General features: G+C 42.4%; 1 long non-coding RNA gene across 7 annotated transcripts in view; it reads right to left on the bottom strand.

Annotated features, from left to right (window-relative positions):
- LOC113948094 overlaps window positions 1-12,069 on the bottom strand; it is an 86,173-nt gene that overhangs the window by 41,128 nt on the left and 32,976 nt on the right. For 6 of the 7 annotated variants that reach the window (XR_003527989.1, XR_003527991.1, XR_003527990.1 and 3 more), the window contains exon 3: window positions 1,561-1,673. This is a non-coding gene — a long non-coding RNA (uncharacterized LOC113948094). Of the gene's footprint in view, window positions 1-1,560; window positions 1,674-10,683; window positions 10,812-12,069 lie in introns of all 7 variants that reach the window. The other variant, XR_003527988.1, reaches the window with a different exon arrangement.

Genomic DNA, 12,069 nt, shown 5'->3' on the forward strand with positions numbered 1-12,069 from the left:
GGCACTGCTGATTTTCTTGAGGTAAGAGGGTATTTACTGTCTCTGGGGGACGATTCTAGGAATCAGCCCTTTTTTATCATCTCTGGATGGGTCTTTAAATCAAAGATTAAAGAACCGAGAAAAGATACACAAAAACTGATAATCCCAACCCAGAGACCTTCCAATCATAAATACTTGTCATTCTCAGCATAATATGCAACCTTCAATACACTGTTGTGTTTCAGGCACATTTAGGTACCCTACAGAAATGACTTGAGGCTGCTATTATTCCTAAAGAACTTCAGATGAGTTTGGATCCATCATCATTCATCATGTCAGCCCCTCTACGGATAGTTACCCACACTTTGTCTGCTCGGGTTTATCTAATAGCTAGCCCTGGGTTTTATTAATTTCCACTGGTTTGCAGAAATTACAGAGTTCCTACTCTTTTTTATAACTTGTATCTTATATCCATTTTCCATGAAAACCCAGCAGTGCTTCAAAAGCACATGACCTCTTCTGGGGCTCCTACTCCCAAATCTTGCCTTGTTGTGGTTTGGATTTCTCTGATGTTTGTTTGCTGGGATTTTTTTCATGCTGCTGATAAATAGATTCCCAAGGGGAAACAACCCATTTTTATGGGGGGGGAGGGGGGTGTCTTTCTCTTCTTGGATGTTCAGCAGCCTGAGTTGTCTTAAAACCTTTTACTCTTCAAACCATTTTACATGTATGGGATTAGTGAGCATTCCTATGTAAGCAGAGATAGAGGAAACCTGAATTTCCCTTGTCATGATTCCCTTGGCCAGAGAAGCTGTGGTTGCCCCATTCCTGGAAGTGTTCAAAGCCAGGCTGGATGGGGCTTGGAGCAACCTGGGCTAGTGGAAGGTGTCCCTGCCCATGGCAGGAGGTGCAGTGGGATGGTCTTTCACATCCCTTCCAACCCAAACCATTCTATTCTGATTTTATGATGACTAAGGAAATAAATTCCCTTTTGTACTATTGATATATACGTGAAGGTATACACAATATCTACCTATCCAGCAGGCAGAAATCACATTTTAAATATACATTTATATGTTAAATCACTGTGATTTTAGTTTTTGTACTTTCAGTGAAAACCCCCACAGATCATTGTCAAAGCCACAATTGTTAATTTAACAGTTCTTCTGCAAAGAAAGAAAAGGAAAAGCAGAACATACACTTAGTGTATATATATATATATATACACATGTAATATTGTATGTGTTTCCTCTAGAATGTTACTATACTGTATTTTATAGAGGACTCCTCTCCTCCTCGATGACTTTTTGCTCTGTAAAAGCTGTGTAAGAGGCACAGTGGAGGTGAGAGCAAGCCCTGGTGCAGGGCAGAAAGGCTGCCCTGGCACCCAGAGCCGTGGCCATGAGGCACAACCACCATCCTGAGGCCACACAAGCCCCGTGTGACATCCACAGCCCCAGTCCCACGAGCCAGTGGTTCCAAGAAACAGCAGCACCTGCTCAGGATTTGGATACCACTAGGGTATCTGGGGGTCTGTGACTCCCAAACCCCTCCCTGACCCACGGACACCCCTTGGCCCACCTTCGGTATCCCTGGCGCTGGAGCTCCTCTCCCCCCCGGCAGCTTCACGGGTACGGAGAGTCCCGGAGGTGGTTCCCATCTTCAAACCCTTCCCTTTGGAGCACTTCAGCCACCTGTTCAGCACAGCAAAATATCCAACCCATTTAATGAGGCTTCTGGTAAAATCCTTCCTTTGAAGTCCCTCAGACCGTGACAGCAATTAACTCCAGCCCCATCTTCACTGCTGTTGTTTTACCTCATATCACTCGAGATCAACAACATCACTGATGGTGCAAATTATTTCCCCGCATAAGCAGTGAGGGAATGTGTCACATCCAGCACTTACTGTCAGCTGCCAAAGTGACCTGACTGCAATTACAGCCATGATGTTGGGGTGTCTTCAGTGTTCCTGGGCTCCTCCAGGATTTTTAGTAATTTTTGCAGATTTAAGACTGCAAGGAAATTCATTGCATTTACGTCTGGCAGTGTTTAGAGATGAACCTACTGTAGGTACAGGGGAGGTGGGTAAGGAGGGCATCACAGGAGAACAAAGCACACAGATGGGCTCAGGAACTGTGGCTCCTCTTAACAAAACTGTCCCCAGGCTCATCCCATCCAGTATCACGTGTACATGTGGATATTCAGAAACTTTTCCCCGAATGTACACAATGGGGATTATTTTCATTGCAAATGGTTTGTAACAATGCACATTAAAAAGCCAATATGACATCGAGTGGACTATAAATAATACCAGTTTAAAAGGCAAAAGGATCTAACCGAAATATTAATTTCCCCACATTAGAAATGAGAGAAATAAGAAATGAGGAAGATCACAAGCAATAGACACACAACCAAAGGTAGCTATTTAAAATTGCCCTTGGAAGAAACTTTTTCAAGGTTTTCTGTTTGTTTTATTTCTGTTTCTGGGTTGGGTTTTTGTTTTTTTCTCTCTTTTTTTTTTTTTATTATTTGCTTTGGGTTTTGTTTTTAAAGCGAGCAAGAATAAGGATAAAAGGAAACTAATTCCCCACTAAAGGGCCTCCTGCGGCCGGAGCGGGATGACCTGCTGGCTCCATAACCTCTGCCAGGGGAGGGGTGTCAGCACACACAGCCCCTCCAACCAGCTCCAGACAACAATGGCAACACAGGGAAAACAAAACAGGATCCCAATCCTTCCCCTGATCTGCCTGAGGACATCACCTACACCTTAATCCGTTGGCCAAGGTTGCGTTTCCCAAGCCCCGAGGGCAGAACACACCACTCCACAGCCACAACCCAGAATTCCTTCTCTGTGAGAAATTCCAATGTTTTCCCCGGTTCAGAAGGCTAAAGATTCTTAAAAGATCTGAAAGGTGCTTGAAAAGATTTCGATGAGACTGAATTTGTGTAAACATTTTATGAAAATGTTGTGTTTTAATGATACGCCGTTGGCAGGCTGAAAATGGTAAAAAAAATACCAGACAAAGCATATGGGAAACACAAAAAGGATTAATTAATTAATTAAAATGAACCCTGAACAAATTAAACCATCTCAGCATCGCCAAAATGAAACACTTCAACATTGTACCAACAGAGGTGAAAGTCAGATGATGTGTCAGAACATGTTTTCTCTCAAAAACTATTATAATCAATAAAATTCCAGTTCCAAATTTCATTTTTGTTCTGACTGGATTTTGGATTCCGAGCTGTTTGCACATGTTTTGACCCCCCTATACCCAAGAAAATTGCTGCCATCCCAACCTCTTCTGCAAGGGTGGTGCAGGTAAATGGAAGAACGTTACTGATTCTTACTGAAGGAAAGCCTAAAACCTGTGTTTTCTATAAAATTGGTGGGTTTGGCTTATTTCTCAGCAAAAAAATGCCTTAAGGAGAGGTAAAGCAAAGCTATTGTTACCAAGACTTTCTTACTGTAAGAACCCATCCTACAGTGCATTTCCTGGTACGCTCTGAAATACCATAAATCATTCTGACAACGTGATACTTGTCAAAATAAAGGCAGAAAATACATCTCAGAATAAAACATCCTCAATCATATTTATTTGTTTGCTCACTCGTGCCATTTGGCTTCTCTCAGTGGGTTTCCCAATCGTTAGGGTGAATTAGTGAGATTCTGCTGGAAAAACAGCCCCATGTGCATATTCACAGGCTCACACACACCGAATATCTGCCCGTGGCACTGAACACTCGGGCAGGAGAACTGAAAATAATAAAGCTTGCAAAGGACACTTCAGTTTTCCTGCCTTTTTTTTTTTTTTCCCCTTTTCCAGCTTTTTTTTTTTTTTTTCCCATCCCCCTCACCAAATATTTCACTAATGCTCAATGGTGGCTTGGTTTAAGGGAGTCCTGCCTGGAAAGCTCCTTCAGCTGCTCAGCCCAACAGCATAAATTTGATCTCGTAATTAGTATTCAGCTCAGCATCTTGGATAGAAACCAATGTTACAGCCAAGAGGTGGTTTAAATCACATAAATCATAGATCAATGACAGAACTCTAAGCACTGGATAGATTACAAAAGTAAGCTTTAGTTAAAAATAGATTAACCATTTCCCTGCAGGAATTCCTTCAAAAAAAGCCCTGAATATAAAACAAATAAAATTAAATCTGATAATTTTTTTTCCTAATGCATGCATATACTAGATGAATTGTTCTTTCCCTTGACAGTTACACACTGATTAAAGAAATGTGTTAACATGCTATTTCAATGGAAAATATTGTAAATTGTGGGGACTTTAATTTTTTTAATGAGCCTCTAATAGCCAAAAAGCAATGTTGTGTACAGATAGGTTTATAGCACATCACAGCAGCTAACAGATACTTCTGCAGTTGCTGTTTTTATAAAAAAAGGGCTAAAATCATTCCCCAAGCCAAGAAAAATGTTTCTGAGGAGTGTTTTTAAAGTATTTTGTGTTTAAAATTTTAACTAACAAAGCTCCCAGTCATAAGAAGCATCACAAGCCCTCAGTTATCCTGATTTAAGCACCCATGGGGGTAATCAGCATTGTGAAGGATTGAGCCCCAAGATCCCCAAATTGTTAAAAGTTCAGGGGAAGAGGAAATATGGGGCTGAATCTCTTCCCCCTGACTAAGGGATGAAGGAGGGTTTGGCTCCTGCAAGGAAATTCTCTGTTGCTGTAGACCAGTTACACCAAATTGGGGTGCACCAGAGGACAGAGAGTATGTCAGCCAGGAATCTGCTCTGCAACCTGAGAATCTAAATTAAAAATATGAATTTAAAGTATATGCTTGCTCCTGTACATCGTACTGTGATAGCCTCTCATGAGGTCGCCCATAATTCAAAAGAAGAAAAAAAAGAGGAAAAAAACCCTAAAAAACCCCAACTTTTCAGCATCTGAAGGACAATTTGCATGTCTGTTTTCTGAGCAGCAGAACTGAAAGCCAGAAATGCCTGAGCAGCACCTCAGCCTCTCCTCAGGCCAGGGAAGTGCAGATTCCAAGCCATCGTGGCTGGAATAACGGGCTCGGATTCCCCCCGGGCACATGCAGGGACTGAGGCAGCTCCAGCCACAGCAAAGAGAGGAGAAGCAGCCTGAGCATCAGGCACAAATCCTGCCACCTCATCCACGCTTTCACAACCTTCAAATCCACCTTCAAATTAGCGAGGAAATAATCAAAGTGAGAGAAATCCCACATTGCCTATCCCTGGACCAACAAATTATGATCAAATGCAGAACTGAAAATACAGTGATTCACCTCAATAAAAAGTTGCACAATTCTTGAACTGGTAAATAGGTGTTACAGCCACAATACAATGAATTCAAACTTCCTGAACACCGACATCTGCTTGTATATTTAACTTTCTACAGATGACAAAAACATGAGTATAATTGCTGTTGCCACATCTAGAATTTTAAAAAGTAAGTAATACTGTTCCTAGAGATGTTCCCATTTGTTTTCGAACACTCCAGCTCCATCAAAAAGAACATCTTTGAACTTTTAGTGCTTAATGGAAATGACTACTTTCAATTTCCAAGAATTTTTTTTCCCCGTCACAAGAAATAAAACAGCTAGCTGCTCCATGGCTATTTGAGGAACAACATTGAGATTTCCAAAGTGCCTCCCTGTGTGATAGAAGACTGCAATATATGCAATCAAGAGATAGATTCAAACAATAATAACTAGCAGAGGCTCCAGGCATTGCAGAACGTGTCATTTACTTCAGACCCGTTCCTGGAAACATCAGTCCTGCGAGTAGTTCAGTGGAAAATAGATGGGGCTGCTCCTGGAAGTACAGGCTGTTTGTACAGGGAACTTTTCAAAGGCTCTGCATTTTCTAAAGTGCTGAAAAATGCATATCAAGTTTAGTAAGACTAAAGAAGGGAAAAAAAAAAAGAAGGAAGGGGAAAAAAGGATCTCTTGTAAAACACCGAATTGTCAGAGAGATGTCAGGGTTAATTTTTAAAGGCATATTTCCCTCCAGCAACAATTCTCTTTAATTATTTCAATGTGAAACACATTATCAGACATGTTCCTTCCCTGTTCTCAGCTCCCTGACACAAGATAGGTACAAGATGTTAAATCTCTGCCGACGCTCACACACATTGGCTGGGCAGCTCCTGCTGCACCTACAGCCTCCAGCTTCCTCTACCAAACTTTTGGGGCCACCTGTCTCTGGTCACAGCACCAAAATAGGGCAGGAGGTGGCCAAGGAAGAGCCCCAGGATTTCAGAGGGTGGCCCTCAACACCTACAGGGGCACCAAGAGCTGCACGGAGCAGACACACCGGTTTAAAATTTATAACTATAACACACATGGCAGCCTTCCAGCATGTTTGAGTGGGAATTCATCCAGATTTGGGTTGTTGTTTTTTTTACTTAGAGGTCTAACAGTTATATAGAATAGATGGTACAGAACAGGCAAAGTCCAGCGAGGAAGCTCCTGGAGTGTCACAGCACAAGGAGCTGCTGCAGGACACAGTCACATCAGATGCTTCTTCAGGTATTTATGAGAAACACTTTATGTTCCTCCCAAGTGCTAAAAGACAGTGCCCAGAGACCCACAGTAAAATATCAGCTCAAAATCACGAGTGACAGCAGTTTCACATTTAGATCTGGAGAAGAAACCTTGATCTAATGCATCGCAAAGTACCAAGTTTGGTCAAGTGTTTCAGCTGCTGAAGGAGGTTTGTGTTTTCCCACATAATTTCCAACTGGACACATGTATTCAGGAGTCACATCTATCTATTCAACCCTTGTTTTGGTGCAAGGAAAGTCTAATCCTTTTCTGGGGCAGGAAGAGGCTTCAGACCAGCTCTACCAGATCAGCTGTACCCTAATGGACTTTTTTATACCACCCCCAGTAAAACTCACCATACAGCCAGTCGTGAGATTAAAAGCTTTTTAAGTTGCTATCTTGGGAAATTTCTTTCAAGGAAATTACTACAAAGCCTTGTTTTAGTGTGTTCCCCTACTGTGAGTCCTACTGTGTTTTTTTAATAAGGAAAACTATCCATCCATGGAGGTGTATCCTGTTCTCCATGCTTGAGTGTCTAACAGCAGGCACATACAGTAGACACTCTGATGTTTTGCCTCTTTAATTTTCACTCCATAATGTTGGTGCCTGGTTTTCCTGACTGCACCTTTCAGAGCAGTTTAATTATGGGCGTGCACAGAATTTCGAGAGGGGATTTTCAGTGATAATATTCAGATGTTAGGGACAAGTTTAATACATAAAGATATTCAGAATTCTTTCTTTTAACCATAAAATAAAACCCTCCTATGCATTTATCACAGGATGGAAAGCGAGATAATATTACCAAGAGAAAAAAATTACCAATACTTCAAGGCTAAAACAGAAAGGGGCATAGAGATGCTTCCTTTAGTCTTTAAAGGATGCTTCATATAGATATAGAGATGCTTCATGCAGATATAGAGATGCTTCATATAGATATGGAGATGTTTCATACAGATATAGAGATGTTTCATACAGATATAAACATGCTTCATTTTGGTCTTTAAGAAGACAACCTTATGCTAAATATGAAAGTATGGCAGATCTATCACTGCTTTCAAGCAAATAGGACACAGCCAGAGGTTTCCATCCACTCTCAAGCTCCCACCCAAATGAAAACAGCTCATGCCACTGAATTTATTAACTCAAGGATTTTACCACAGATTTTGATACATATTTTTAAATCAAGCCAAGCAGCTCCCTGATAAAAGGTTACTGTACCAGTCAGATATCAGGCTTGAAATGTGGGGGTTTTTTTTTCCAATAACAGGCCAGGTAGTGGGTTATAAACGAGCCCTGCTCCATTGACTGCAGACAGGGTATGAAAATTGATTCAATGGAGCACCATCAGCCCTCACCAGCTGAGTATCTGTCCCTCTAATCACAACTAAAAAGATTTTCCTAGTCAATTAAAGGCTCCAAGCCTTTACTCACTCGCACAAAATCCCTGCTAACAATGCATTCATTTAAATCTTAACAAATTGAGCACAAGCCCTGCCTGGTGCCACAGTTGGTGCTGGAGATTGAAATCCCCGCTCCCGCCATCCGGAGGCACCAGCCCTTCCACACTGTCTCACGTGGCCCAGGATAATCCCTGAGTCCCCTCTCCGATCCTGACACGCTTCTGGAGGATCTGACAAAAAAATTAGCACATTCATTATTTTTCGCTCACAGGAGTACGAGCCCCACGAAGAAAACATGTACCTGTGCTGACAGAGTGGGAGTGCTTTAATTTCCAAATTACATACATAAATAAATCAAACCGTAGCACCTGATAAATGAAAGATTATGAAAATAGTAATATCCTGGAAAATCTTGAAAGGCATCATAATTCCTCCAACAATTATCTTCTGTCATATTTGCGAGTAGCCCATGTAGTTCAAGAAGAGAAAATACAAATGTGCTCCTTTAAAATTCATGAAACCACTCATTCTGTCATAAAAGCAGGCATCTTTCATGGCTACTTATTTCACACAGTCTCATAACTAATACTGACAGATACTTGGAATGCAAAAAAAAAAAAAAAAAAAAAAGGAGCACCGGACAAAGAACACGAGCTGCTCAATTCTTACATTTTAATGCTTAGAATGGAAAATAAAATCATATATTATATAGCACTGCCGAATTTCTGCTGTAATTAAATCAAAATTTGTAGATAAAAATGAGATTGTACAAAGACTGGTGGTATAGTGCTCCCAGGATTGGGCTGTGCTGCATCCATGACAACAGGATGGAAGGTTGCTTTTAATACTATTATCTTACATACCCACAGCTGAATGCTAATGCAGCTATACTGAGGAAATCAAGTTTCAGATCTGTAGCCACTGAACTTACAGCCACTAGGCAGGGAGTTTAAAAGCCAGGCTAGCACACAAAGACTAATATTATAGCTCTGTCAACTCCCCAAAGGTCAGCTATCTCAAAAGGCATACACAAATATTAATTGTCAGGTAGTTCTGTACCAGAGACCAGAACTGAGGCAGAAATCAGGTTTTGTGGCCATAATTTTCTTCCAATTTTATTTATAAAATGGAGGTGAGGAAGGAAGCAGAGATTAACTCAGTTCATGTTCTGTGCACTGACAGAGGCTGACGTGGTTCCTTATGGGCAGTGTGTCAGAAAGGGTTTTACCTGTTTTCCTCAATGAAGGAGACAGAAAATGTGTGGGAAAGCAGCTGGGAAGCTCTGTTTTCCAGTGGATACCCACAGTCCAATTGACCCAATCCTTTGGGTTGTGGACTCCCCATCCCTGAAGGTGTCCAAGGCCAGGTTGGACAGGGCTTGGAGGAACCTGGGATAGTGGAAGGTATCCCTGGTCATAGCAGGGGGTGGGACTGGATGAGCTTTAAGGTCCCTTCCAACCCAAACCAGTCTGGGATTCCATGATTCTGTCCTGGCTGGGGGACAGACAGATCCCTCAGTCCCAGCCTGTCCTGTGCCCACACAGGGATTCTCTGTTCTCCCACAGGCAACTCCATATCTGCCCAAGCTCCTTCTACAGACATCACCTCCAACTTCCCAATCCATCTTCTTCTGGATTTAATAATATTTTGTTATAAAATCACAAAAAAATTTCTACATTAGCTATATATATATATTTTGCTATAAAATCATAAAACCATAAAAAATACGAATCTAGTTGGGGGCAACTAGATAAGTGTTTCCCAAATTACAGAATTCTGAGCTGCCCTGTGAAGTCAGTGCATCCTTACTCCTCGGGGCCAACAAAATCCAAAGGGTTCAGCTAGTTCCCCAGGATGAAGAAGCCTGTGTTCCATCAGAAGTGATATTGTGTGACTGGCAACTCTGACCCAACTCCCCAGAGGGGAAAACAGCCTCACCAACACTTTTAGCCTCTTCTTAGCACTCAGGGAATTTTCAGACCTCTTACACTATTTTTATTCTCCAACCCTCTACACTTCAAGGTGGAGAACTCCAAACTGTTTGAGCTGCTGACCACTCTCCTGCAACCTGTAGTTACCCAAATCCAACTTATTTATAAACCATTGGCTCATGTGCTGTCATACACTGAATAATTCATTTTTAGGAGCAGTATAAGGAAATTCTGGCTCTGTGGTGCTCTGGCTCTATCTCACATAGTCAAGAGTGTGGACATTCTGGTACATTTGCACCCTGGGGTTTTTTTCTGAATGCATTCTTACTATACATGAAATAAAGACAGTAAAATAAATAATATAGAAGTAAATCTAATAAAATATAGATAATAAAATAAACTGAACCAACTCAACTAAAATAATGAGAAGAGGCACTTGTGGTGAAGTTTTCTCACAAGCCCATCAGGACTTGCAGATCAAGCCATCTCTCATGGAAATGAGGATTCACTATGAACCACTGCAGAAGTACAGTTCCCAGGGTCTTTTCCCAGCTGTGTAAAGAAGCCTTTCTCCACAAAAACATGACTTCAGTAGGGCAGCAAAAAGATGCTTCATTAGAGAAAAATAAAAGGGGGCAACAACGTTCACAGTGATGAAAACTTTGGCCTCTGAGTGGCAGAATGTCAAAAAAAGTTGTAGCATTTTATGATATTGTAATTGAAAAAAGTATTATGCTGTTAGTGAAAGTGTATTTAAGAAAAGCCCCCCACGTGGATATAGTAGAAAATTAATCCTCAGAGCTCAGAAAGTCCCTGAGGATGCAGAATCCATCATGAAGTTACCTCCTGTCCCAGATTTTCCTGTTGCTTGCCTCTGCTGACAAGAGTTGTCTTTTCATTCGAGTATTTGATATCAATTTACTCAGGCACCAGGGGCAGAAAAGGATTTCACTTTCTTCATCTGAAAGACACTGATCCACAGAATTAGTACTTTGAACAGGTGCCAGAGAAAAATAGTGACACATTCTCTAAACCAAGAACCACAGGTGGGCACAGCAGATTGCCCAAAGCCTCTCAGGGCTGCCCAGGAGGCAACCGTCCCGAATTTCTGATGGTTCTGGGATGGACAATATTCCTGATGGCAAAGGTGTCTCCTTCCAGCTCTTGCTGTGGATCATGTTTCTAAACCAACCCAGCAAAGGAATGTCCCTGTTGTCAATGCCCTCCTCCACACAAGCAGAATGATGGGTAAGTTGGAAGGGAGCACTGGTGGGATCATCTGGTCCAACCTCCCTGCTCCAGCAAGGTCTCCCTAGAGCTCATGGCACAGGATTGTGCCCAGATGGTTCTGGAATGCCCATCCTTTAGCAGCAGAGGGGGCAGGGAGTGGCTGCTCTCAGTGCATTTGCAGGTTAAAATCCCTCAGAAGAGGTTTGCCTCCATTTTGGCACGTGTTAAGCATTAAATTAACTTTAGATGATACAACAAATAACCTCAGGAAGGGGGTCTACCTCCCCTCATTTTTCCTCCTCGCTGCTTCCAGTGTTGCAAGAGCCAGTGGTGCAGAACATCAGAAGTGATGGCCCAGCTGAAAGAAGGTTATCAAGGAGCTTATTCCCAACTGACTGGGCACCTGGTGAAACCTGTGCTTCACCCCAGAGACAGTGGGAAGCTTTTCATGTTTTCAAAGCCTTTGGCTCCTTTCTTTTTTAAACCTTGCTCATATCGAGGATTTCTCACAGAAACCCTTAGGAAAAAAAATGAACTGCCCTGAAATGACTTGTTCTGCCCCAACGTGGGAGGTGATCTGGGTGCTCAGGTGTGAGCCCAGTGGCCTGGTGGGAGCCCTGGCAGGGGAAGAGCCCTGTCTGAGGTGTGGAGCTGTGCTCCTCGCTGTGCTTTCTGCTCACCCAGCGCTGGGCTCAAGCAAGGAGCTGACTCTGCAAACAAAGCCCAACTCTGGACCTGCAGCAAGCAGAGCTTGTGCTTTGTTACAGCCAGAAGCAACCTAAACTGGATATCTAAAATTAGACAGCGGGAATTTTCTCCTAAGCACCACTGCATCCTTGTGGAAGAGTGGAAAATGGAGGTGGAAACCTGAGAGCAGCAGAAATGAACCCTCTGTTTGTCAGCAGGACACTTGTGCCACAGGCACAGGAGCCTCTGTACTCAGCACATCCCTGACCTGCAGTGATCCTGCACACACAGCAAAGGTCTACCAGGGTTTGG

Source organism: Corapipo altera, unplaced genomic scaffold (assembly GCF_003945725.1).
Source record: "Corapipo altera isolate COAL_440 unplaced genomic scaffold, ASM394572v1 65, whole genome shotgun sequence".
NCBI classification, from domain to species: domain Eukaryota; kingdom Metazoa; phylum Chordata; class Aves; order Passeriformes; family Pipridae; genus Corapipo; species Corapipo altera.